Here is a 7,398-nt window from a genome sequence, read left to right as displayed (position 1 = left end):
AGTCATATCCATGCAAAAGAAAGTGATTTGCCTACTTGACAGCTTTTCTTGCAAGTACAAGGGATAAGCATACATTTCTCCCCTGTACATATTCAGTGCACAGAGCAGCACTCCATGGTGACACACCGCAAGCTCCATTCCCTCTTCGTCTACCTTGCTGGTGGATCTTTGGGAAGTCTCTCTGGCTGCAGACCACTCCCCTCCACAAACACTTCTTCAAGAGACCTAAAATATTGAAAATGGTTGATAAAAGTCCAAAGAATAATCTTATCAACATATTAAATAGAAGGCAACCTGTATATATTTAAGAATAAGTACGAATATAATTATTATAGTCTGTCATTTTACATGTTTGGTTGTCCTGTGGATATAGTCCAAAAATCGTGTCACTTCTTTATCCTTGGCAATGAAGACACCTTAAAATGTGGACTTTTCCTCGGATCTAAATACAACATAGGTTTTTGTCAGTATTTTAAGGTGTCAGGATAGTTGCAGCATATTACAGAGTTTTGTTTGTTACGAGTTAAATACGGAGATTAGAAACATTGCCGAGTACCTAGCTGCATGCTTGAAGCGGTAGTGCTTACGGTTTCCATGCACTGAAACCGCAAGCATATCCGGGGTGCACGCAGGACAGATGAAGCTCTCCTCTTTGCAGATGTTTTCCACCTCAAATCGGACAGCCTCCCACTCAAAAAAACTTTGCTGAAAGTTGCCTGCTGAGATCTTCCCAGACTATTTCCAAAAAAGAAATTAACCATTAATTCAGTGAAGAAAGTATGCAACTAACATATTTTGAATCCACAAAACCAACAGACGATCAATACTGTAGGATACATAAATGTAGTACTCACACGGCCAAAGCGGAAAGTTCTCTGATCAAGCATTCTTAAAAATGCCTGGCAGGAAAGTCCTGGTGCGGCCATCTTCATCTCTTCAAATGAATGAAACACATCTGTTTCATAAATTGTTGAGAAGTTTATGTGTAGCAGGCCAGTAGCCACTCTGGATAAGATCGTCCAATCCAGCAGCCCAAGTGGCATCACATGTGTGACAACTCAACTCAGGCATACTGAGATCGTGTCTTCCTAGAAAAAAACGAAGAACATCAATTGTAATGCAAAACGTAGCAAATTTGTATGTAAAATTCACACACACATCTATGGCAACACTTGTGTGTTGTATAATTGTTAAATATATATATTTTAGTAGTTTTCAAACAAAACAAATATTAACATATTTACCATTAATTGTGACCACAGCAACAACCTTTCCTGGGTTAACCCTTAAGGACACTGTCGAGCATCCACAGATTTTCTCAGGCATTTCTACAGGCATAAGCCGAACTGAAAAAGATCATACATGTGAATTAAGACCATTTGTATCGATTCGGAAATATAAAATTAATAATAATAATAATTTCAATTTCTATAGCGCCTTTCACGAAACCCAAGGACGCTTTGTGATGTGAAGATTTATCAAACCAGACAATGAGGTACATTGCTAAGACAGTACTGAGGGACTGACTAATATTGAGTATACACAAGATTACAAATAAAATAAAAGGAAATATGAGTCAAAAGGGCATTGTTTGAAATGTCTAATGACCAATGATCTCTAAAACTTCAATAATGAAATTCATTTTAAACACTTACCACAATGGGAAAGAGCCTTGTCAGCAACAAAAGTTGTTGGAGGTAATGGCTGGAAGAATCCGGCTGTCATGGCATCTCTGTTGTGAAGTACATGTCTAGTGTGCATGCTAACATCACATTCAGCACAGAGGAAAGGGCGTGGTCGGCAGTCACGACAACGGACAGCAGCTGGATTGCTCCCACACCGTTGGCAGATACGGTTTGCAACATTTTCTTGTGCTGCTGTGCTGTTAATCAGACGGGGTCTCTCAGTCTTCCACCTCTCTAAAAAGAGACTTTTTCTTGTGCCCCAGTCTAAAGAAGCCATAAGGGGAGCTGTTGGAGCTGATGTTTCTAGCTCATCACCTGAGGCATCGCTTAGTGATAGCTGGAGATCTTGTAGAAAACACTCTGTTAAAAGATAAGGAATGAAACAAAATATTGTTTTATACTACATCAAAGTTTACTTTATGGAGTAGCTGTGGTTTGGAAATATTTAACAGCTATGTTTATAATTATGTTAAATGGTTTTTAAAATTCAAAGATGGAATTAACATTTCCAAATCAGTGCCACATCTCACAGAAACAAGTACAGACAAATGGAGATAGTGATTTAGGCTTGGAGATACACAATACATTACATACCAACAGTCTCTGGAGCAAAGACCATCTCAGAGTCAGTGTCAGGAGCATCAACACGAGGAGCTTTCCTCCGACTGGGACCAGTTGTACAAAATAAAAACTTTTACCATAAATACTATTTCAATGTCTTCATTACCCCTTAGATATAATTACATGTAGTCAAATAATCTGGTCAAGTGCTATAATCATGTCAGATTACCTTTCAAATGTAAAAATGTTTGCCGTTGGATTGTTTTCCCTATACAACAATGAATGTAATGCTGTTGTTGTAATACTCATGAGATAGTAAACATTCTAGTTCTTCAACATATAGTGGAAATGAAATACTCACCCTGATTTGGCAGATTCCTGCTTGCTCTTGGTCTCTCAAACATTTGGTTACCATCGACGTCTCTCTTTTTCCATTTCACAATTGGTTCAGGTGTCTTCACTGGTGCTGCTGCATCCTTATCCCACTGCTTTGAAATCAAGTTATCAAGACCTTGGAGCTCATTATTGAGTTCTTCTTGTTCTTCCTGTTCAACAAGATCATCTAGGCTCTTAAGGGCATCTTGGAGCTTATTATTGAGTTCTTCTTGTTCTTCCTGTTCAACAAGATCATCTAGGCCAGTGGTCACCAACCTTTTTAAGCCCAAGATCACCAACCTCAGCCTAGGTGAAAGGCGAGATCTACCTATTGCAGAATTGAGTGAAAAAGACGGCCCAGACAATGCTTCCAATTTGAGGCCTTTTATATAGGCTAATTGCATTTGAATTACTGTTACAATGAAGGCTCCATAATCAGCTCACGGCATATAAGAAGGGGTAAAGTGCTATTGGGGGGCAGACCTCACCTCCTCTAGGGGGGTCCTCAACTCCTCTAGGGGGGTCCGGGGGGATGCTCCCCCGGGAAGATATTTTTTTAAATATTGAAGTTGAAAGCATCAATCTGGTGCACTTTGAGAGCAACATGAAGAGATCTATGGATACCTCTCTCAGCACCCAGATGAAACGGAACTGTAAACAGATTTTCTTTTTCTTTATGGATATTTTACAAATCACTCCCCTTTTAAACTGTATTCTTGTTTTACTGCCATATAGTAGGCTATTTCATACCTGTTTTTCATTTATTCTCTTATTGTTTGTATAACTATAATGATCATATGAAGGTGTGCCGCGGAAATAATCTTTTGAATAATTTGTGACAAAACCGTTCTAAACACTCAGAGAGTCCTTTAGCTCACCTGAGCCCCTTAGTCTGACAGGAGAGGACTCTCCTCCAGCTTGTTGTGGAAACAGTTCCTTAAGTCCGTTAGTGCAGCTAGCTAACCAGATGCTAACATCACGGTCCCCGCTAGCACCGGTCCCTCTCTCCCTCTCTCCCACTCTCCCACTCTCCCTCTCTCTCTCTCCCTCTCTCTATCACACTAAATGCGCTATTGCCACACACACACACAGAGCCGAGCTTGAATGACACAAGCACACGTGTATTTCCATGCAACTCTCTGATTGGTCTGGTGTCTTGCCTCTGTTGCGTTCACTGAACACGGGAAATTACAGGCCTGCCGTTGTCTCTTGTGTCATGATGAGGTTCACGTAAAGCACGGTTAATGTATTATATTATTGAGGTTTCTCAAATGTACGTCAATCAAGTGGCACCTGCTAACGGGGTGGTGGATGATAGGTTTATATCTAAAAACGTGACTTCCGGATGTGCTTTGCCGTGTGAAGACGTGCGTGCGGGAGCTCCGTGTAAAAGTAGTCAATAATTTTTAACATCGACACATTTCTATCAACTGGGAGGGTTGGACGCATAACGTTTGGTTTTGGGAGCTGAGAGGTGAATTTTTGGTGCAGTTTGGGACCGAAGATGACTTCTCGTTCGGCCCGAGCGGGGCGAGAGAGACAACGCATGGCGGGCAGCAGCACCAACAGGGCCTCCTCAGCTAGCAGTGACGCAGCTAGCCCACTACGTGCTAACGCTGAAATACCTCCGTGGGCTAAGGACATGATGTCGGAGATTAAAAAAGCCAACGACGGAATAACTAAATACAGAGAAGAGACAAAGACCGAGATCACAAGGTATAAAGAAGAAATAGAAAAGGGAAGAAGAGAAATGATGGCCGAGATGCAAAAGTGGACTAAGAGTTTGGAGGAGAGCGCCGAGGCCCGGTTTGAGCTGCTGCGGGGAGAGGTGAAGCTGATTGGTGATAAAACTAGCAGTCTGGCAAACAGGATGAACGAACGGGGAAAAGAGGTGGATGCAACGTTAAATGAACAATCTGACGCTTTAACAGACATGGAGACGAGACTGAAAGAAATGGAGAAGGAGCTGCTGAAGCAGAAGGGACGAAATGAAGACCTCGAGGCACGCTCACGGCGCAATAACATCCGGGTCGTGGGGGTCAGAGAAGGAGCCGAGGCAGGCAAGAAGCTGTCAGAGTTTATGGCTGGTTTACTGGAGGAAAAGTTGGGACTAGCAGCAACACCGACGCTGGACCTAGCACACCGGGCCCTCGGAGCGAGGCGAGACGGGAATGTAGGACCACCGAGAGCCTTCGTAGTGAGGTGCCATTACTACACAGAGAAAGAGGAGATACTGAGGAAGGCGAGGGAAATGGAGAGAACACCCGAGGGTCGGAGCGGAAACATTCACATCTTCCCAGACTTCACCCAGGAGGTAAACAACAAGAGGACGGCCTTCAGAGAAGCGAGAGGCCTCCTGCGGTCCTGCACGGGGGTCAGATACGGGTTGCGATACCCGGCAACCATGGTGATCACGTCAGAAGGAGGACAAACAAAGACCTTTGAGAACCCGAAAAACGCTGTGGATTATATCAGAAAGGAACTGAGCCCCGGGTGAAACAATGGACTGCCTTGATTCCGGCTAAGGACCGACCTCCAGTCGTTATTCAGAGCTCCGTTGTTGCTGTGGGGGGATCGGGGACCTGGCCGCCAGCATATATATGGTTTGTACCTTATGGAGCTGGCCTCCAGTAGTTATTCAGGGCTGTGTTGTTACTGTGTGTAGTTAGGAGACCTGGACTCCAGTAGTTATTCAAAGCATATTTTTATAAACCTAATTCTTTTTGGGAGCTACTGTTGCCCTCCCTCATATTACTGTTGTACGCTATTCAAGGTTTAAGGGACTATTGATCCTCGCTGCCACTGTTGCATACCTTCTATGGTATTACTGTTTATTTTTATTTCATTACTGTGCCTTATTCAGGGTCTCATTGTTCGAGCCCCCCCCTCCCTCGTTTGTTTTTCTTTTCCCATTAGGGGATTGAGTCAAAAGGGTGATGTTATGATTCTGATCATGTGAAATACACGGAGCCGCACACGGTTAGCTCGATGTGCAGGAGATGGTGGACCGGTTGGACACAGCAGTGCTCGCTGAAGAGCATTGTATTTATGATTATATATGTTATGTGTTATATGTTGATTGTATCTGTGTGGGTGATCCCCCCCCCCCCCTTCCTTCCCAGTCCCCCTCTTTTTTCTTTTGCTTTTGCTGCCAAGACTTCAAGGTGCTATCCGGATAATGGGTACCATAGGGGTGCAATGGTGACATTGGGCTACAGTCTCCTGATATGTCACCAATCATGGATCCAAGCAGAATGGACACAAAACTGATGAGCTGGAACGTGAGGGCGATCAATAAGCCAGCGAAACGGAGTAAGGTATTTTCACATTTGAGAGACCAGGGCGTAGGGATAGTTTATTTACAGGAGACACATTTGTTGAATAAGGACCACCTTAAGCTCTGTAGGGGGGGATTTACTCAGGTCTATCATTCAAACTTCAATGGTAAGAGCCGGGGAGTGGCCATCCTTATACACAGGAATGTACAATTTATAGAAACAACCACTATAAGAGATAAGCATGGCCGGTATATTATTGTGGTTGGAAAACTGTTCAACATCCCGGTGGTGTTGGCAAATTTATATGCTCCCAATTGGGATAATGTTCAATTTTTTAAGGACCTATTTTCATTATTACCTAATTTGGATACCCATACTCTGATTCTAGGAGGTGACTTAAACTGTGTCCTCGATTCAACTCTGGACCGCTCTAGCCCAACATCCAAGGTATTAAGTAATTCAGCACAATGCATTAATTCTTTTTGCGAGGTATATGGTATGTTTGATCCATGGAGATTCGTAAATCCAACCTCCAGGCAGTACTCTTTTTACTCTCCACCACATCGGACATATACTAGAATTGATTACTTCTTATTAGATAATAAACTGACCTCTATGGTAATGCATATAGAATACTCTGGTATTGTAATATCCGACCACAGCCCAGTCATATTGAGACTTCACTTTCCGGAAACACGCCACCTCAGAGAATGTGGCGTCTTAATAACAGGCTATTGGCAGATGACGATTTTACAAAATTCATAAATTCGCAAATAGACTTTTTCTTAGAGCTTAATGATACCCCTGACATAAGTAGTGGCATTTTGTGGGAATCCTTAAAAGCGTATATACGAGGGCAAATAATTTCATTTAATGCTGGTGACAGGAAGAGAAAGATGAAACGTATTACAGAATTAACTAGGGCAATAAAAGAAGTCGACCTGGTAAACTCTACAGCTCCCTCTGAGGAGCTACATAGAAAGCGGATCTTGCTACAAACTGAATATGATGTCTTAACGAATCAACGCGAGGTGGATCTATATCTTAGGTCCAGACAGGATCTCTATGAGCATGGTGAGCGTGCGGGTAAGCTCCTGAGCCACCAGCTGAAGCAATCAGAGGCTGCTGGCATGATAGTGGAGATAGGTGATAATCAAGGTAACAAAATTATTGATCAGAAAGGTATTAACAACCAATTTAAGTCTTTTTATAAGGATCTGTATACCTCAGAAATAAATGACAACGAGCGAGTGAAGAACTTCTTTGGGAATCTAGAAATGCCATCCATAAAGAGGGCAGAAAGGGATAGATTAGAGGGACCTCTGACTACGAGGGAGATAGAGAAGGCAATTTGGAATATGAAGACGGGTAAAGCGCCGGGCCCAGATGGGTTCCCAAGTGAATTTTATAAGACATTTGCGCCTAAACTTGTACCCCTACTCTGTAAAGTATATGAAGAGGCCCTTGAAAAGAATACTTTACCTCAAACAATGTCACAG

The 7,398-nt window shown here is 42.7% G+C and overlaps 1 long non-coding RNA gene across 1 annotated transcript; it reads right to left on the bottom strand.

The window, feature by feature from the left end:
- Positions 1–606: 606 nt before the first annotated feature.
- LOC307030845 lies at positions 607–1,381 on the bottom strand. Its single transcript, XR_013805806.1, has 3 exons — positions 1,245–1,381; positions 855–932; positions 607–735 (listed from the first exon to the last, which is right to left on the bottom strand). It is a non-coding gene; the product is annotated as an uncharacterized lncRNA (long non-coding RNA).
- Between the last annotated feature and the right edge of the window lie 6,017 nt (positions 1,382–7,398).

The sequence above is a fragment of the Notothenia rossii genome (genome assembly GCF_949606895.1).
Source record: "Notothenia rossii genome assembly, chromosome: 2".
NCBI classification, from domain to species: domain Eukaryota; kingdom Metazoa; phylum Chordata; class Actinopteri; order Perciformes; family Nototheniidae; genus Notothenia; species Notothenia rossii.
This window is presented reverse-complemented; position numbering and strand designations above follow the sequence as displayed.